The sequence below is a fragment of the Tursiops truncatus genome, chromosome X (genome assembly GCF_011762595.2).
Source record: "Tursiops truncatus isolate mTurTru1 chromosome X, mTurTru1.mat.Y, whole genome shotgun sequence".
Taxonomy (NCBI): domain Eukaryota; kingdom Metazoa; phylum Chordata; class Mammalia; order Artiodactyla; family Delphinidae; genus Tursiops; species Tursiops truncatus.
In genome coordinates this window covers 104,350,463-104,367,709 of record NC_047055.1, presented here as the reverse complement: position 1 = coordinate 104,367,709, position 17,247 = coordinate 104,350,463, and positions in this window count along the sequence as shown.

The window sequence follows — 17,247 nt, the reverse complement described above, 5'->3', positions numbered from 1 at the left end:
TCATGGTATAAGAGTTAGGAAATAGAAATTGCACTTATGTGGGTATTCAGGATATTAGCAAGATTGTGAAATAGCAGTTGGGCAAAGGAGGTGCAAAACTATCCTTCCAAACTCAGGACATAGAAGGTGTTTCAAAGCCGCTACTGGTGAAGTCTTGTGGAAAAGTTAGGTGCTGAACTAGGGCAGTGCCAGTGAGAATAGAAAGAAAAGGAAAGAAAGGTGGGGAGAGGGGGATACACACATACTCAAGAGATAACTGGATTAACTAATGGATATATAACATAAAAAGAAATGAAAATACCTGCAAAAATAATGTAAATTTATTCTGAATAAATCAAGCAAGGCTATTTTGGAAACTGCAGCAACCCTTTATATTGTTCCCTAAAACACTTTACGACAAAAATGAACACACACATCAAAATATTGACTGTTTTCACTTGAAAATTTAACCTGTTTTTCTATTTATGCATGTCGTCTTTTGTGTCTCAAAGTATTTTGTTTTATTTGTGTATAGACTTTTAGGTATTTATGGGTTTTGCTTACTAATGTTGATATGAGGGAAATTTATTGATTTATTTTAATATTTTTATTTTTATACTGAGTTCTCTAATTAGTCCTAATTGTTTTTCAGTTAGTATTTCATATTTTTTCAGGCAGTCCTCTTTCCAAGACTTATATACTTCTTATTTTTCTTGACTCATGTCATTAGCTAGAACTTTTAAAGTAATATTAAATAATAGCTATAAGATCTGGTTACTTATTTTTAACTTAGTCTTTTACTATTAAATAGGATTTTTGAGGCATGATTGACATATAACATTGTGTAAGTTTAAGGTGTACAAAAAGTTGATTTGATAAATTTATGTATTGCAAAATGTTTACCACCATAGCCTTAGCTAACACGTCTCTCATGTCACATAATTACCAATATTTTTTTTTGGTGGTGATAACATTTAAAGCCTACTCCTCTCTTAGCAACTTTCCAAAACAAAATACAGTATTATTAACTATAGTCACCATGCTGTACATCCAGAACTTATTCATCCTATAATTGGAGGTTTGTACAGTTTGACCAACATCTGCCCACCCCCAGCCCCTGATAACCATCATTCTAGCCAATGATCAATTTTACATTCCAATATTAAAATACATATTAAAGCTCCAGTAATTTTTGTAAAGGTATTATTTTTGTAGGGATGGACAGACACATCAGATACAACTATGGAGCAGAATAATGAGTACCCAAGTTTAAATACAAATGTAGCACTTTAAAATATTTATTTCAAATAGTGGCCCCAAAAAAGTTTTATTTTTCGAATTACATTTGGGAAAATTTTATCATTTGAAAAGAAAGAAGTTGGATCCTTACTGTGTAGCATACACCAAAATTAACATTAGGCGGATTAAAGATATAAATATAAAATTGAAACTTTACTAGAGAAAACTTCAGATGAATATTTATGTGACATTGGGGTGGAAAATGCTTTTAAAAATATAACCATAAAGGAAGAAAGCCATACTGGAAAAAGACAAATGGATTTAACTATATCATAAGCTTTAAAGGTTGTCATTAAATATTTGAATTACTAATATTAAATCCAAGAATGCCAACAGTCCATGGTGGAAATGCTAATCTTAACTGTAATATACCTGTCATATTTAGATGGTAGTTGTTTTTGTTTGTTTGTTTTAACAATTCAAAATGTGGTTCCTTTTTCTGCCTTTGATTGCTTTCTGTAGAAATTCCCCCAGATGCCAGGCCAAATTTCTCACCCAGACTCCGGGACTCGAGTCGCCTATCCAACAGGGCATTGATGCTGCCAAGTTGGCATCACCTTTCTTATTAGCTTCAAGAAGACTTGAGACAGAAGCCGTCAACCCTTCATCTTTGGCATCTAGGTGGCTGTGAAACATATCACAATTTAGTCAAAAGACATAATCTTGTCTGGTTATATTTGAAGAAAATCATATTTAAAGAATGCATACTCTTTTCCTTTCCTTTTTTTACACAGTGTTCACAAACATAGGAATGATTGTTAACTTCTTATACTGTTTCCACTTGTAAATTAAAGAAGAAATTCTGCAGAAATTGAGAAAGAGAGCAAAAACACTGATTTTCTGAAATAAAATATTTAAGGATCTGCAGCCAATAATAATTTAATTCCCAAAAGCAGAGCAATTGAAGCCATTTCCAGCCATCAGTACACAAATAGAAAGCAAAATCTTATAATTCTCTTGTGTTTAAAGACAATAGTTATTGAAAACAATTTGTTTTAACTCTAGAGTTTCTTAAATCTCTTAATTACTGCTAGAAAATATTGTCAAATTGTATGCAAACTTTAGCATATTAAATTTTGGAGTCCATGTAGGTAACAATCATTTATTTATTTATTTTTTAATCTTTGAGTAAGCATTGGGAATTAATGATTACCCTAGTTCTCTTACCTGCAAAAAAAATGTGAACTCTCTTACCTGCAAAAAAATGTGATCTCTCTTACCTACTCCACCAGAGTTTGATTAAAGACATACATATGACAGTGGGCCAAACTATATCATAGTATGTCAATTTTCTATGAGATGTTAATAAGTATTCCTTGGTAAATAGTTCTATGGTTGAACAATTTGGGGAAAAACTGGAATCATTGTAGGTAAATTTAATAAATGCCTGCAGGATTTGTCAGACCTTTTAATTTGCTAGAATATATTTTGATGCTCTAAGGGATGTTCATAGCATCCAGCATGTCCTGCAAGCATTTTGCACACAGTATATATTGATATCTTTTGAGAAAGTTGCACTACATTGAATATAATTTGGAAACTGCTACTGCAAAGCCATATAGAATATCCAGTATGAAAAGCTGTACATCATGTTGTAGTAGCTGTTGCTATTAATTCATCTAAATGCTATTTATTGAGGACATTCCCTTGAAGAAGCCATGCTAGATGGCTTTGTAACTAGAAATATGTTCTACTTCAGCTTTATACTGTGGCTTAGATCCAGTGCTTCACGTATGAACACAAATAAATATGACCAGGTCAAGTAATTCCATGCCATCTAAGAGAGGGTATTTCAGGTTTGATTATTTAATTTAAAAGGCAGCTCATTGGTCTTACCTTCTTTTCACCATTGTGCATGTGGTTAATAAGTGAAGTATGAATTCCTTTCAATGTTTTTCATGTTAATATGTTTTATCACCACTTTTAAAATTTTTTTGTGGGAAAGGCCAGTCCCTAGACAAGGATTAACACAGGAGTTTTCTATTGCTTAACTTGTTTCTAATTTCTTACGAGTTTCTTTTATGCATTTTCCTGTGCTAAAAATACAATCATATACAAATTTATAACATATAATCCCCTTCTATATTTTGGGAATCAATTTACCTCTGAATGAGTTAGTAACTACTTCATAGAAATCACTATGTTTTTTAAAGTATGTTTTACATGTTTTCAAAATGAAGGATAATATTCATGTTATAATAGTTTGGTACATTGTGTACAAGGAAGAGTAGTGTACAAACTAGCGTGAAGATGGTATGCCTTGAGGATTGTGGGATAGAAAGGCATAGTCTTTCTAATACAAGAATGTACATCAGAGGTGTGAACTAGAAATTATAGCTCTGCCTTATTGGGACATAACACGAGCTCAAGTGACCCCTGCTCTCCTTGTTCATCTATCTCTGACACTTCCCATTAAGAAGACACGATTGGGTAGCTTTTCCGTGATCCAATATGAAACATCTCTGATAAACAAGGTTTCAGATCAAGGTATCTCAGAAAGGCAGTTGGCCTCCTAGTGCCCTGACTTCCCTTTGGCTTGTGCACAAATTCATCCCAGGCCCAGTTAGTGGAGGACAGCCCCTAGGATAGTTTCTCTCTGTTCACATTCCACAAGATCCAGGCAGAGCTGCTCTGCAAAAAAGATGTTCACATGGTGCCTTTTTTTTCTTAGAGGGGCAATGTTTTAAATACTTGGAGACTTCATGGCATGTCAGGTACACAAATTTGAAGTAATACAGGTGAGAGGTTCTTGTGACAATTTATGGAAAGTAACATTTTAATCTAGAGCTCTATGTTTGTGGGCAGCATGAGACAAGTCTAGATGAAAACCTGTTCACTTTTATATATACTCTTTGTAGATTTTGTGATGTGCTGAGTGTGTCCTCATAAATGTAGTTAAATAGCTGCAATTAGAGAACATGTTCTGGATGAGTGTCACAATTAAATGGTAAACTACATATATTGGTATTTATTTATTTTTAAACATCTTTATTGGAGTATAATTGCTTTACAATGGTGTGTTAGTTTCTGCTTTATAATATATATTGGTATTTAAAGTTGGTACAGATAGTAATAGAACTTTATAAAACGCATGTATGAAATAAGCATGTATTTGTCTTTAAATTAGTGGTTCTCAACACTATTTTATTCCTCAACACAATACCCCTGACCCAGCACATTCCTATCAGTAATACTCTCTCTACAAACTGTGCTTCTGGAATGAGGGCCATTGGCACCAATCTTTGTGGGGGGTGGGGGGGGAGATGGAGTTTGAAAACATGTTGTTGAAGATTTTTCCAAGTGGAGTTGACTTATCTTTCATAATCAAGACAGATGGTTATTAGGCTAAAGCAGGTACCATAAAAATAGATTATACACTTGATATAAACATTTTTTAACGTCTTTATTGGAGTATAATTGCTTTACAATGGTGTGTCAGTTTCTGCTTTATAACAAAGTGAATCAGTTATACATATACATATATCCCCATATCCCCTCCCTCTTGCGTCTCTCTCCCTCCCACCCTCCCTATCCCACCCCTCTAGGTGGTCACAAAGCACTGAGCTGATCTCCCTGTGCTATGTGGCTGCTTCCCACTAGCTATCTATTTTACGTTTGGTAGTGTATATATGTCCATGCCACTCTCTCACTTCATCCCAGCTTACCCTTCTCCCTCCCCACATCCTCAAGTCCATTTTCTAGAAGGTCTGCATCTTAATTCCCATCCTGCCCCTAGGTTCTTCAGAAACTTTTTTCTTTTTTTAGATTCCATATATATGTGTTAGCATACGGTATTTGTTTTTCTCTTTCTGACTTACTTCACTCTGTATGACAGACTCTAGGTCCATCCACCTCACTATAAATAACTCAGTTTCATTTCTTTTTATGGCTGAGTAATATTCCATTGTATATATGTACCACATCTTCTTTATCCATTCATCTGTCAATGGACACTTAGGTTGCTTCCATGTCCTGACTATTGTAAATAGAGCTGCTATGAACATTGTGGTACATGACTCTTTTTGAATTATGGTTTTCTCAGGGTATATGCCTAGGAGTGGGATTGCTGGGTCATATGGTAGTTCTATTTTTAGTTTTTTAAGGAACCTCCATACTGTTCTCCATAGTGGCTGTATCAATTTACATTCCCACCAACAGTGCAAGAGGGTTCCCTTTTCTCCACACCCTCTCCAGCGTTTTTGTTTGTAGATTTTTTGATGATGGCCATTCTGACTGGTGTGAGATGATATCTCATTTTAGTTTTGATTTGCATTTCTCTAATGATTAATGATGTTGAGCATTCTTTCATGTGTTTGTTGGCAATCTGTATGTCTTCTTTGGAGAAATGTCTATTTAGGTCTTAAACACAAAAGACCCCCAATAGCCAAAGCAATCTTGAGAAAGAAAAACGGAGCTGGAGGAATCAGGCTCCCTGACTTCAGACTATACTACAAAGCTACAGTAATCAAGACAGTATGGTACTGGCACAGCAACAGAAATATAGATCAATGGAACAGGATAGAAAGCCCAGAGAGAAACCCACGCACATATTGTCACCTTGTTTTTGATAAAGGAGGCAAGAATAAACAGTGGAGAAAAGACAGCCTCTTCAATAGGTGGTGCTGGGAAAACTGCACAGTTACATGTAAAAGAAATAAACATTTTTTAAAATAAAAATACAAGTACATTCATTTATTAATCTTTTCAAGTAGTGCCAGACCTTTTCCTTAAATATTGGTTTCCTTATTTGAAATCTAAGTCTTTTTGGCTATAACTCTGTTCTTAATGCATCATCTACCATTTCCAATTTCAGTTTCTTTAAAAGGGAGTAAAACATAAATGTAATTGTGAAGCAGTATGACTACAGAATCCTCCTGTATTTTTTATTTGCCCCCATCTTTAAGAATTGACTCATCCACACCTAATTTAACAGGACTTTGTTTTAGTGACCTTTGGGTTTTTTGTGGTCAGATGATGAGGGACATTTTTAATTCTTTAACAACCCTTTATTGAGGCATGGTTGATATGTAAAAAGTTGTAAATATTTAACGTATATACAATTTGATGAGTTTGGGGATAAATACACACTTGTAAAACCTTCACAACTGTCAAGACCATAAATAAATCTATGGCCTCCTGAAGTTTCCTCCTGCCCTCATCATTATTTTTTTGGTGTGTGGTAAAAACACTTAACATGAGATCTATCCTCTTAGTAATGTGATCCAGCAATCCCACTTGTGGGTATTTATGCAAAATTTAAATCAGAGTTTTGAAGAGATACCTGCATTCTCATGATCCTTGCAGAAGTATTCACAATAGCCAAGACGTGGAAAAAATGTAAATGTCCATCGACAGATGAATGGATAAAGAAAATGTAGTATATACATACCGTGGATTGTTATACAGCCTTAAGAAAGAAGGAAATCCTGTTATTTGCAACAACATGGTTGGACTTGTAGTACATTATGCTAAGTGAAATAAACCAGATGCAGAATGACAACTGCTGTATGATTTCACTCATATGTAGAGACTCCAGCCTTTTCAAAATTTTCAACTTAGTTTTTATAGAAACAACCTTTTTATTTTGCACTCACATTTGATCCCTTTGCATAATTTGTAATTTCATAATTACATTATATAGTAAACTAGCAAACATAGGTTCTAGAACAAACACAGTAGACTTATTAAGTAGACTTAATAAGGAAGCATACACTGTGTTGAGGGAACGGAAACGTCCTTTAATCCAAAAAGTCTATTATAAAAAAAAAATTATTGATCTCAAAATCTCCTTCCAAGAGTTCATGACAAGTCCTTCCTAGTTCCTTGGCCTTTGCTCTACTTTTCTATTCACCTGCTTCCTTGATTGAGGTCAATACCATCTGTTAAATACAGTTTTAAAATCAGTCAATACCACGTGTTGAATACAGTTGACCCTTGAACAACACAGATTTGAACTGTGTAGGTCCGCTTACATGCAGAGTTTTTCAGTAGTAAAAATTACAGTATTACATGATCCACAGTTGATTGAATTTGTGGAGAATGGGGAGCCACGGATATGGAGGGCAGACTATAAGCCATATTTGGATTTTCATCTGTGCAGAGGGTCGGTGCCTCTAACTCCTGCATTGTTCAATGGTCAACTGTATTGCCATCTTCCTGAATGAATTGATTTCTTCTTCCTATAAAAATGGAATCCATGGATATTTTTAGCCCTCTGACATGTCTTATTTATTTAAGGAGGAGGGTCACTTCTCGACTGCCCAGGAACTTATGAGCCTGACAAGACCAGGGAAGAAACTCACTTCAGTCTTGTTTCTCTGCTTTACCTCTTTTCTTGCCTAGTTTTTCAATGGTGTAAATTGCCCAATCTATCACAGAGTGTTTTCAGAGGCTGCCGCTCAAGTTAAGCAGGATGAGCTGTGAGCATCAACTTTAGCGGGGGCTCCAGAATTCATAAACCTTATAGAAAAAAATTCTTGGGGGCAGTCTAATGGACACTGCTTCCAGACCAAATCAAGAGATGGAAGTTGCCAAGGCAAGCATTCCTCAGGAGGCACCCTCCTGCAACACCCTGCATATTAACAGCCAAAGAATCAAGCCATAAATCCCCATCCTAATTGTACATCAAAATTAACTGTTGAGTTTTGAAAATACAGTAACCTGGGTCATCTCTCACAATCACCAAATCGGAATATTCCAGAGCAGGAGCCCAGATGAAGGAATTAGTTTTTAAAACATTACGGGCGATTACAATTTTCAGCCAAGTTTGAAAAGTCGCTGGAATAAATATATGAAACATAGTTGTATTTTTGGAAAAGTGAGTTTCTAAATGATAAATGTTTTCCTTCTTACATATGGATGTGCCTTTTAGTTTGGAATTTCTTCTACAACAGCAAATGAAGTCATTGCAGAAACTGAAAAACACACCTTCTGATGTAAATCTGTTTGGGAAAAAAAGGGGTTGGCTCAGTGAATGGGTGCCAGGCAGGCAGCCTGTCCTCCAAGGTTCTTTGCTGTTCCCTCTGAATCCAAAGGAGGGCTCTTGCTTGAAGCAGCTGCTTCTCAAAACATGAATGTGCATAAGGATCCCCTGGGATGGGTGGGAGAGGTTGTTAAATGTAGATGCTGACTCAGCAGGTCTGAGGTGGGGCCCGAGAGTGTGCATTTCCAATGAGCTCCTTGGTGATGCTGCTGCTGCTGCTGGTCCAGGGATCGCTCTGCGTAGCCAGAGTTTCAGCAACATTAATCCACCAGTTTTCAACAGCTGCATCTTCTTGGCATTCAAAACTTAGGTCTGTGTTCTCTGATATTTGTTTTCCGTTTACAACTGCTAAAAATTATTTGCTACCATCCACGAATTATTTCTCTAAGAAATAAAAGAAAGAAGAAGAAAAGAAACGTAAACCCTTTAATCACCTTAAATGGAGGTGGGATGTATTCACGCTAGACCATTAATGGTGTCAGCTCTTTGCATGTGAATACCGGAAACTGGGTCACCTCTCTGTAATCGAGGAGATCAGATCAGCTACATTCCTAATAGAGCTAGCCACCCGCCATCCATCTCCCCTTCAGGCCCAAGTCACTAAATGCCCGTGACTTATTCTTTTCAGGGTTATTTGTTAATTGCAGATGTTGTAGATGATTAATTAGTATGACTATACAAACATGGTGGACATCATGGGGGTGTTTTGCCTTTCTTTCAGTGTATTATCATTGGTGCAGCATTTCTAGTGTGATAGGAATTTTTTCTTTTATAGTGAAGTATGAATTTTGGACTGAATTCTAATGCAGAGCGTATGAATCCTTCTTAGAGATAACTGTGTTCCCATGTTTCCTCAAAAAGCAAAAATATTTTAGTGAATGTTGTCACTGTGTTTGTCTTCATGCAGCCCAGTGAATGTCTGTACCCTTGAGTATTGAGGAAAAACTCTCTTTCTTTTTTCACTTATAAAAAGGCCTATAATGCAGCAGAAATTGTAAACCTTTTTCAAATCCTAATCTGCTTTCCCTGAGATCCCATGGGAAATATCCACTGGGGAGAATTTACTCTCATCTTCATTACTTCTGTCTGCTATTCTTCATTTGCATGTAGATGACAGTCTTCATTTCTCAACATTTGCTAGGCTCTACTTATGCTAGGCAGTATGCTGTGTCCGTGGATACAGCCTTAAAGGCCTGAGCTTTCTCACCCTGCCCCTAAGGGGCTTGCAGTCCATTTGGTCTCAATTTACACAAGAAGCTGAGCAGAAAATTATCCAGTTAAAAGTTGATAATATGTGTATATTTTAAAATACTTTGAAGATTCATTGTCACTTTTGTCTTCACGCACATTTCTGGGAACAAAAGAGAAGAAAGAAACAGTATAGGTTAGGCAATAAATAAGAGAGACTGTGCTGAAGGAGAAGATGAATTACACTGGGATAGAGGTGCTGGGAATTCTAATAAACCACACACTGTATCAGTGCTTCCCTCCTTCTTCAAATATTTACTGAGCACCTACTAGGTTCAGCCAAAAAGATCATAGTTTTATGACAACAGTATGTTCCAGGTACAGTATCAAAATGTTGTCTCCGTGAGCAGTTTACGTAAACACTGAGATTCTGTTCCCTCATTTATAAGAATAGATAATAATATCCTCCCTGTCCAAAGGCAATGAGCTGAAAAGTGATTTCTGGTTTTCTGTCTATGAAATAATCTCTAAGAAGTAGAGAGAAGGGAGATGGGAAAAACTATGAGCTGGAGCTTAAAGTGACTTTCTGGGATAGTCTCAAAAGTAAACCCGACCTGCAGTCTCTCTCACTGAATGTCCAATTCCCCCCCTCGCACCCACCCCCCAAGCAGGTATCAATTTTCCTTTTACCGGTTAACCAGTAATAGCTGGAAGTAAGAACATAGACCCACATGGCCATTTCTGCCCTGAGCAAAAAAACTATATTTAGATGTTTCAGCTTGTTCTCACTCCATAAAAACCCAGTGGGTTTGGGGTCTAAGGCCATATAGAACTTGGTGTCACACCATTGCCTCTCCACTTGATCCTGCAGGAAGACAACTACCAATGATGCACATAAGGTTTTTGACTGTGACTAGGCTCCGTTCTCTAATTCCCATTGGAACTTCCATTGTAAGAATGACTCTTGTCATTGACTCTGAGGCCAAACATAAATGTGTTCAGTGACTCTAACTTTAGGCAAGATTCCTAAACTTTCTTTTCTCAGATTCTCATTTATAACATGTGCATAGAACTGTTTCAAGACTTAATGAGCTCATGTACACATAGTGCCTAGTAAAGTGACCAGGACATTTTCAGCCCTCATTATATTTGTAATTATCGCATTATTGTTTTTATTACAGGAAAGATTTTACTGACCTGGAGAACAACAGAAGACACATAAGACTTTTATCCTTTTCCTTTCTAGATTTGTATATGTTATAGTAGACACATAAAAATGGGTATTTCTCCACAGATTATCTTAGTATTAGGTATAAAATTTAATAAATTAGGGAGAAAATTCATAACTAACTACTTGAGCTTTCTGTGAAAACTTACAGAAATAATATACCTTAATTGGTGTTTTGATTCCAAGCAAAAGCAAAAAAGAAGAAAAAAAGGACCTGTTAGGAATAATTTAAAACGAAAAATTGCCTTAGGATACACTTCCTACCTGGTAGAAGTAGGCAAATTGATATAAATATTCTTATGGCTGTCACACACCTGTCCTTGTCCCTAAAGCAGTTCAGTCAGGGTCATGATATTAAGAGGAAGCAGAGGTGGTTACCAAGTACTAATAAAACCCTTGTTCTAGGGAACCAGCACTGTTGGTGATGATGCATAAAATACTTACGCTTCTCACTGGCTGACATGGTGCTTTATATTGACTTTGGATCTTTTTAACCGTGTGATCTCTTTCTCTGTAAAATCAATTTCCTTTGCCCCCTTCTGAAAATCCATTTCCTGGATTTCGTTTTCAAACTCCATCCATTCTTTTATCTGTTCAGCGTAATCTATGTCTCTTACCAAGGGTGTGGCCAGATACGCTCTTCTTTTCTTTCAGGTCCTAAAACCCTGCAAATACTGTCTTGAAAGGCCAACACATCATGTTGCCACTTATTATTTTTTCTGAGTCCACCTATTCTCTTGGAACTTTTCACCTGTTTAATATGCATCTAAAGCTTACCTGTCCAGAATCCATCCCCAGAGATGCCAAAGCTCACCACTATTTTTAAATCTTTCCGTCTATGTGGCATCTCTCCATTTGGGCATGAATTACAAATTCACCCCAAGTGTTCTCTACCTCATGAAAACATGACTGTGCCAGAGTGCCAATGGCCTTCATTAGCCTGGCTGATCTATGAATCTGAACCCTCCTGAAATTCATTAAAGGAAAAATAGCTAATTGAAAATGAATGTAAAGACACCCAGTGGGATCTTAAAACCTAGTCTTTCAAAGTGATGTGCTTTGGCCTTAATAGGGCTTTTATTTATTTAATTTCAGGCTTCCCTTGGTTTTTGTGACAGGATTAGCGGAGGAAACAAGCCCAAACGTCTTGTAAACCCTCAAGCTGGATGCTCGTCTCAGGGGAGCTCAGAGGGTATCATGTTTTAAGTATTATCTTTCTGGAACTTGGAATGTGTCTGGCTGACAGACAGCTCCGCTGGGTTTTAGCAATGCAGTGCTGTTCAGACGATTGAATAAGCTGAATTAGACAAAGTATTTTATTAAAATAACAAATAGATGGAACTTTGAAAGAACTTTCTTTTTTTTTTTTCCTAAAGACTTAGAAGTTAGGCTTTGTTACAGAAGTCATTTAAAAGATATTAATGATGACTTTTCCTATTTCAAGTAAAAAACCCAGAAAGATCTTGTTGCTCTTTTTTAACCAATTTTAATATGTGGCCAATAACAGAGACTCTTTCAGCCAAACCATGGTATGTGCAAATTAGTAATGTCCTTTTGTATTTGCAGATCTTATTTCTTCAGAGTAATAGAAAATGCTACCTGGCATTGTCTTATTAATCTTCATAACGAATGCTAAGGGGCTAGGTAGGCCGTATTTGGCAATATCCACATGTAATAGAGTTTTAAAAAAATGGGACAATGAAAATAAAATAAGTCTAGAAATTTAACACTCAAAGTGGAAGTTTAGCCGTGGAAATGAACTAATGTTACCAGAAAAGCGCTTACTTTCTGTTACTTTTCATAATGATTAGCTAGAACATTTTCTCTCATGAATGACAAGATTGCCTATACTGTATTTGACACATGGTGGGTTTCCAATTTGCATCAGACTGTGTGTACGGATGTGTCTATGTCAAGAATAAAATACTTAGGTATTTGATAGATTGGGACTCTTTTGCCCTCTAGAGGCAGTTCAAGGGAAGAGGCAGAAACTGTCATTCAATGTTAAGGATTGAAAGATGGTAGGTAAACCTTTGGCAGGGGAACTTGTCTCACAGTGGACCCGATCACAGTGGGACAGGTAGAGCTCAAAGCCTTTTAGCCACATACAGTGGACATCGGTAGCAACAGAAACTCAGGTTTTGTTTTAACTTGGATACTTTAACTGCTAGGGTCTCTGGGCCTGCCACCTAGTTCAAAATTCACTGTACTTTTTAGTTCACTGTAGGGTCTCACAATATGGTAACTGAATGGATAAATGAAAATATAGTATTACCAACAAATACGAGTTCTTTTGTTGGAAGAGTGTGTGAGTGCCAAGTAAAAATATTTTTCTTTATTATGTTCCTTTTACATGCACATATTCATATGCAAAAACATTGAAAAACCATAGGCCAGCTGATTTTTTTCCTTTTCTTTTTTTAAGGTTAGCTTTCAACTTGCTATTTATTACATACTGGTGTGTCATGTTCCTAAAATACAATTACTCCTCTGGTCATTTTAAAAATTTGTTCCCAAGTGGCATGCCATTTGATTTGCTGATTTATCTTTGAAGTAATGTATTGATGGAAAGAGGTGTGAACAGGCGTAAAGAGCAGCAGCAGGTACTTATTTACTAAGTACTCATCATATGCCAGATCAAGCACTTAGTAACTTAATTCTCACACCAAGAATCCAACGAATCACGCCATTTTATAGATGACAAGACCAAGTCTTTAAGAAGCCAAGTAACCTACCAGGATCACATAACCACAGAAATGAGATTTGAATTTGTGCGTTATGATGACAGAGTCAGGTCACCTCACAACCCTGTCCTCCACCTCCAGTTCCAGAACTAGTGACTGTCCTCACCTTTGCTAAGTACTGTCAGATATGGAAGCTGGTGTCACCAGATTCTCTGTCTCACCGCCACCTTTGGAGCAAGGCAATTATAGCATCCTTGATTTTGGTTGTCCTAAAATGGAGGAACGCTTGCTGGTGGTGGACGGAAGACTCACATTCATTCACAGGCTCGAATGGGTAAAATGGTCGCAAGCCAACATCCTGTCGTGTTAATTGCTGCTATTTAGAAATAAGGGGTTGGGGGTGAGAAGTACCTATCCCTTCACAGTTTATAAAACACACTGAAGTTAAGGGATATCAAGGGGTGTACTCAAGCACACACAACTTTTGTGTGGCACAGTCTGGAATTTAATCCACATGCTCTGATGGTAACTGCAGTGTAATCCCCGCCCGTCCAGATGGCCTGAGCCTCTCGTAGTTTGTTGCTTGGCTGATAATACCTTTGAATAGAAAATAAAAACTGGTTGGATATTTTTCAGAATATCTTTCATTTCAGATACATTCTTAATCCATCAAAAGGGACATTCTAAATAAAGGCTTGTTCCTACATGATGTGTTAATGAAGAATGGCAGGGAAAAACAAAACAAAACAAAAACCCTTTTAGGGAAGTTTTTTTCAAGCCAAACTACAGCTGGTTGAAGAATGACAGTACGATATCACACAATTGCCACTACTCCTAATTAATTGACTTTACAGGTTTTTAGATAGTCACTGGTGTGTCTTGTACTTATGACTAAAAAGTGCACTAACAATCTATAGCAGTGTTACAACACAGGTAGCACATTGTCAGATGCTGCTATGGATGAAAACCTCTCATTTGCTCTCGATCTGTTAGCATGAACCACTGGAGAGTTACAGATGCATTTATTACTGGCATTTTCCAAATGGCAGGGACATTTGTTGCTAACAGTCTCTGATGGGAAGGAGGAATTTGGGATTAAGGCTAAAGTTAGCTAACACTTCTTGAACTAGACAGGGTGTGAGTAGTGAACACCTGACACTACTTGTGACCATCGAGCCTGAATCATGTTTAATGAAGGCACCCTCTTTTAATTTTAACCTTTTTCAATATAAATCCAACCTTTTTCCTAAAGCTTCTTCCCTTCATTTAATTGGACATCCTCTTTTATTTTTCCTCCTCTTGTCTGTTACATAATGTGCCCTGTATCTTTTTACACATCTGTCATATTCTTCCCTTGTATTGGAACTATTTATGTATCATACTTTCCCATTTACTCCTCTGTCCCTTCTCTACCCCATTCCTTAAGAAAACTGTATTTTCCATGAGGGAAGGGCTCATGCAATTTTTATGTGTATATGTGTGTGTCATCAGCCTCTAGCACATATTACTGTTATATATTAATGGGCCTGTCTCATATTAGTGTCTCATTATATGAATGAAGAAATGAATTAATGAGGAGTGAATTAAATGGGTGGTGTAGTTTAGCTCGCTACATGGAACCAAGTAAAGTAGGCCATCCACCCTAAGTTTTTTAGTTTGAATCAAAACCACCGTCCTACTAATAATATGGGTTTTTTCTTTTGCTTGCATGAAGGTGGTAGAATTACTGGCCAAATATTTTGTTAGCATCTCATGCCAAAACTTCCACTCATCAATGATTTATTTCAATGATAATTACCCAAAATCTCCAAGTGTAAGTATCAGATGTTGAATATTAGTGTCCTGGTGCTAGGGGAGCCTTTCCCAGGCTTTTACATATGCTTCTCAATGTGATTCCAATTTTAGCATACAGATCTTTTACTTACTGTCAAGTCACTTAGCCTATTGGTTAAGGGAATAGAGTGTTCATAGCATTTCTTGAATATATTCTACATAATATCTTACCAGTTCCTACTTTGCTGCTCTATTAACATTCAGGTAGAGGGGAAAATTAGGGAAGGATGCCAATCCCATGTGTAGGACAAAAGTCGAAGTCATTCACAGTATAATTTGCATCAGTTGTTTTCTCCCAAGTGATTCTGTATTAGTGCTAAATATAATAGTACCAACTTGCATATGAAAAACACAAAGAATTGGTCACCAGTTTTTTTCAAATGTAAGATGCCATCAATTTAAAAATGCATCACTATTTTATGAACCATGGAGGAAGAAAAAAATGGTGCCAAATTAAACAATGTGGGTTATTTTAAGCTGTATCTTGATTTCAGAGATATTAAAATAGATTAAATGTCTGGTTCTTAGAATAGATGAAATACGGCATTTTTTCAGTAAGTAGTTATATAGTGTGTATTCAATGCTCTACACTTTCAACATTGATAACCTTCTTTTTTGAAGGGTGGAGATACACAGGGTGTTCACGACACTTACTCTTCTAGGACACTGTCTAAAGCCAAGTGTGCTTTGCAAGACCTGTCACTGCAACTCTAATTTCTGGATGTGTGAAGGTCTGTTCACTCTCTCAGATTCTTACATACAAACTTAAAGCGTATGTTGCCACAGCTTTCCAGAAGGTAACATCTATCCCACGAAGCTTTCAAATCTTTTATTAGGCACTTTTCGTGGCATTCTTTGGCCTATACTATGGCAGGCTTGCTCAAAGCAGTTTGTTGTACACAGAAAGTTAAATATTCTTAAACATTAAAAACTTTCACCGACATTAGTATAGTGACTTTCAATTAGCTAGCAACAAAACAAGCATATTCTTACATTCCCCCTACGTTTTAATGGCAGTCAAAGAGAGTATGAGTACAAATCTCAGTAATTAGCATAAGATGGGTGAAGTAAGAAGGGTGTGTTGGAATAGGACAGCGAAGATGGAGGGCCTTGGCCTTGCTATTGTCTATTCTACACATATTTGACCTTCAGTCTTTCAATTGAAGGACAGCAAAGTGCTCGAGCCTACTCCTGTGATCCTTTGTCATTACTTTCTTGTCTCCTTTATCTCCCCTATTTATCTTCATCTCTGCTATGGGTGCAGCGGATTAGCACATACTGCCACTACTACTACTACTACCACCACCACTACTACAACCACTACCATCACTACTACTATGACTAACTCATATATATTTAGCAATCGTCATGTGCCTGGCGATATTCTGTCGTTCATATATATATGTGTATATATGTATGTATGTATAGTTGATTTACAATGTTTCTGCTGTACATCAAAGTGGTTCAGTTATACATATATATCCTTTTTCAGATTCTTTTCAATTATAGGTTATTATAAGATATTGAATATAGTTCACATATATTAATCAATTTAACTGATTTACTTTAAAAATAGCCTTTATCTTTTCAATTAATTATAGTTTTACAGCAGAGTTGAAAATGCAGTACAGAGAATTCTCATATACCCTTCATCCATTTCCCCCAAATGTTAACATCTTACACAACTGTGGTACATTTGTTGAAGTTAAGAAATTAACATTGATACATTACTATTAATTAAGTTCTACACTTCATTTGGATTTCACAAGTTTATTCACTCATGTCCTTTATCTGTTCCAGGATCCATTCCAAGATACCAAGTTGCATTTAGTTGTCATGTCTCCTTAACCTCTGATCAGTGACAGTTTCGCAGTCTTTCCTTGTTTTGCATGATGACTGTGACTATTTTGAAGAGTACTCATTGGGTATTTTGTAGAATGTCCCTCAATTTGGGTTGGCCTGCTGTTCTTCCCATGATTAGACTGGGATTATGGGTAACTAATTCACTTTTCTCAACCTATAAGATGATACTGTTATGATTCTATTTTAGAGAT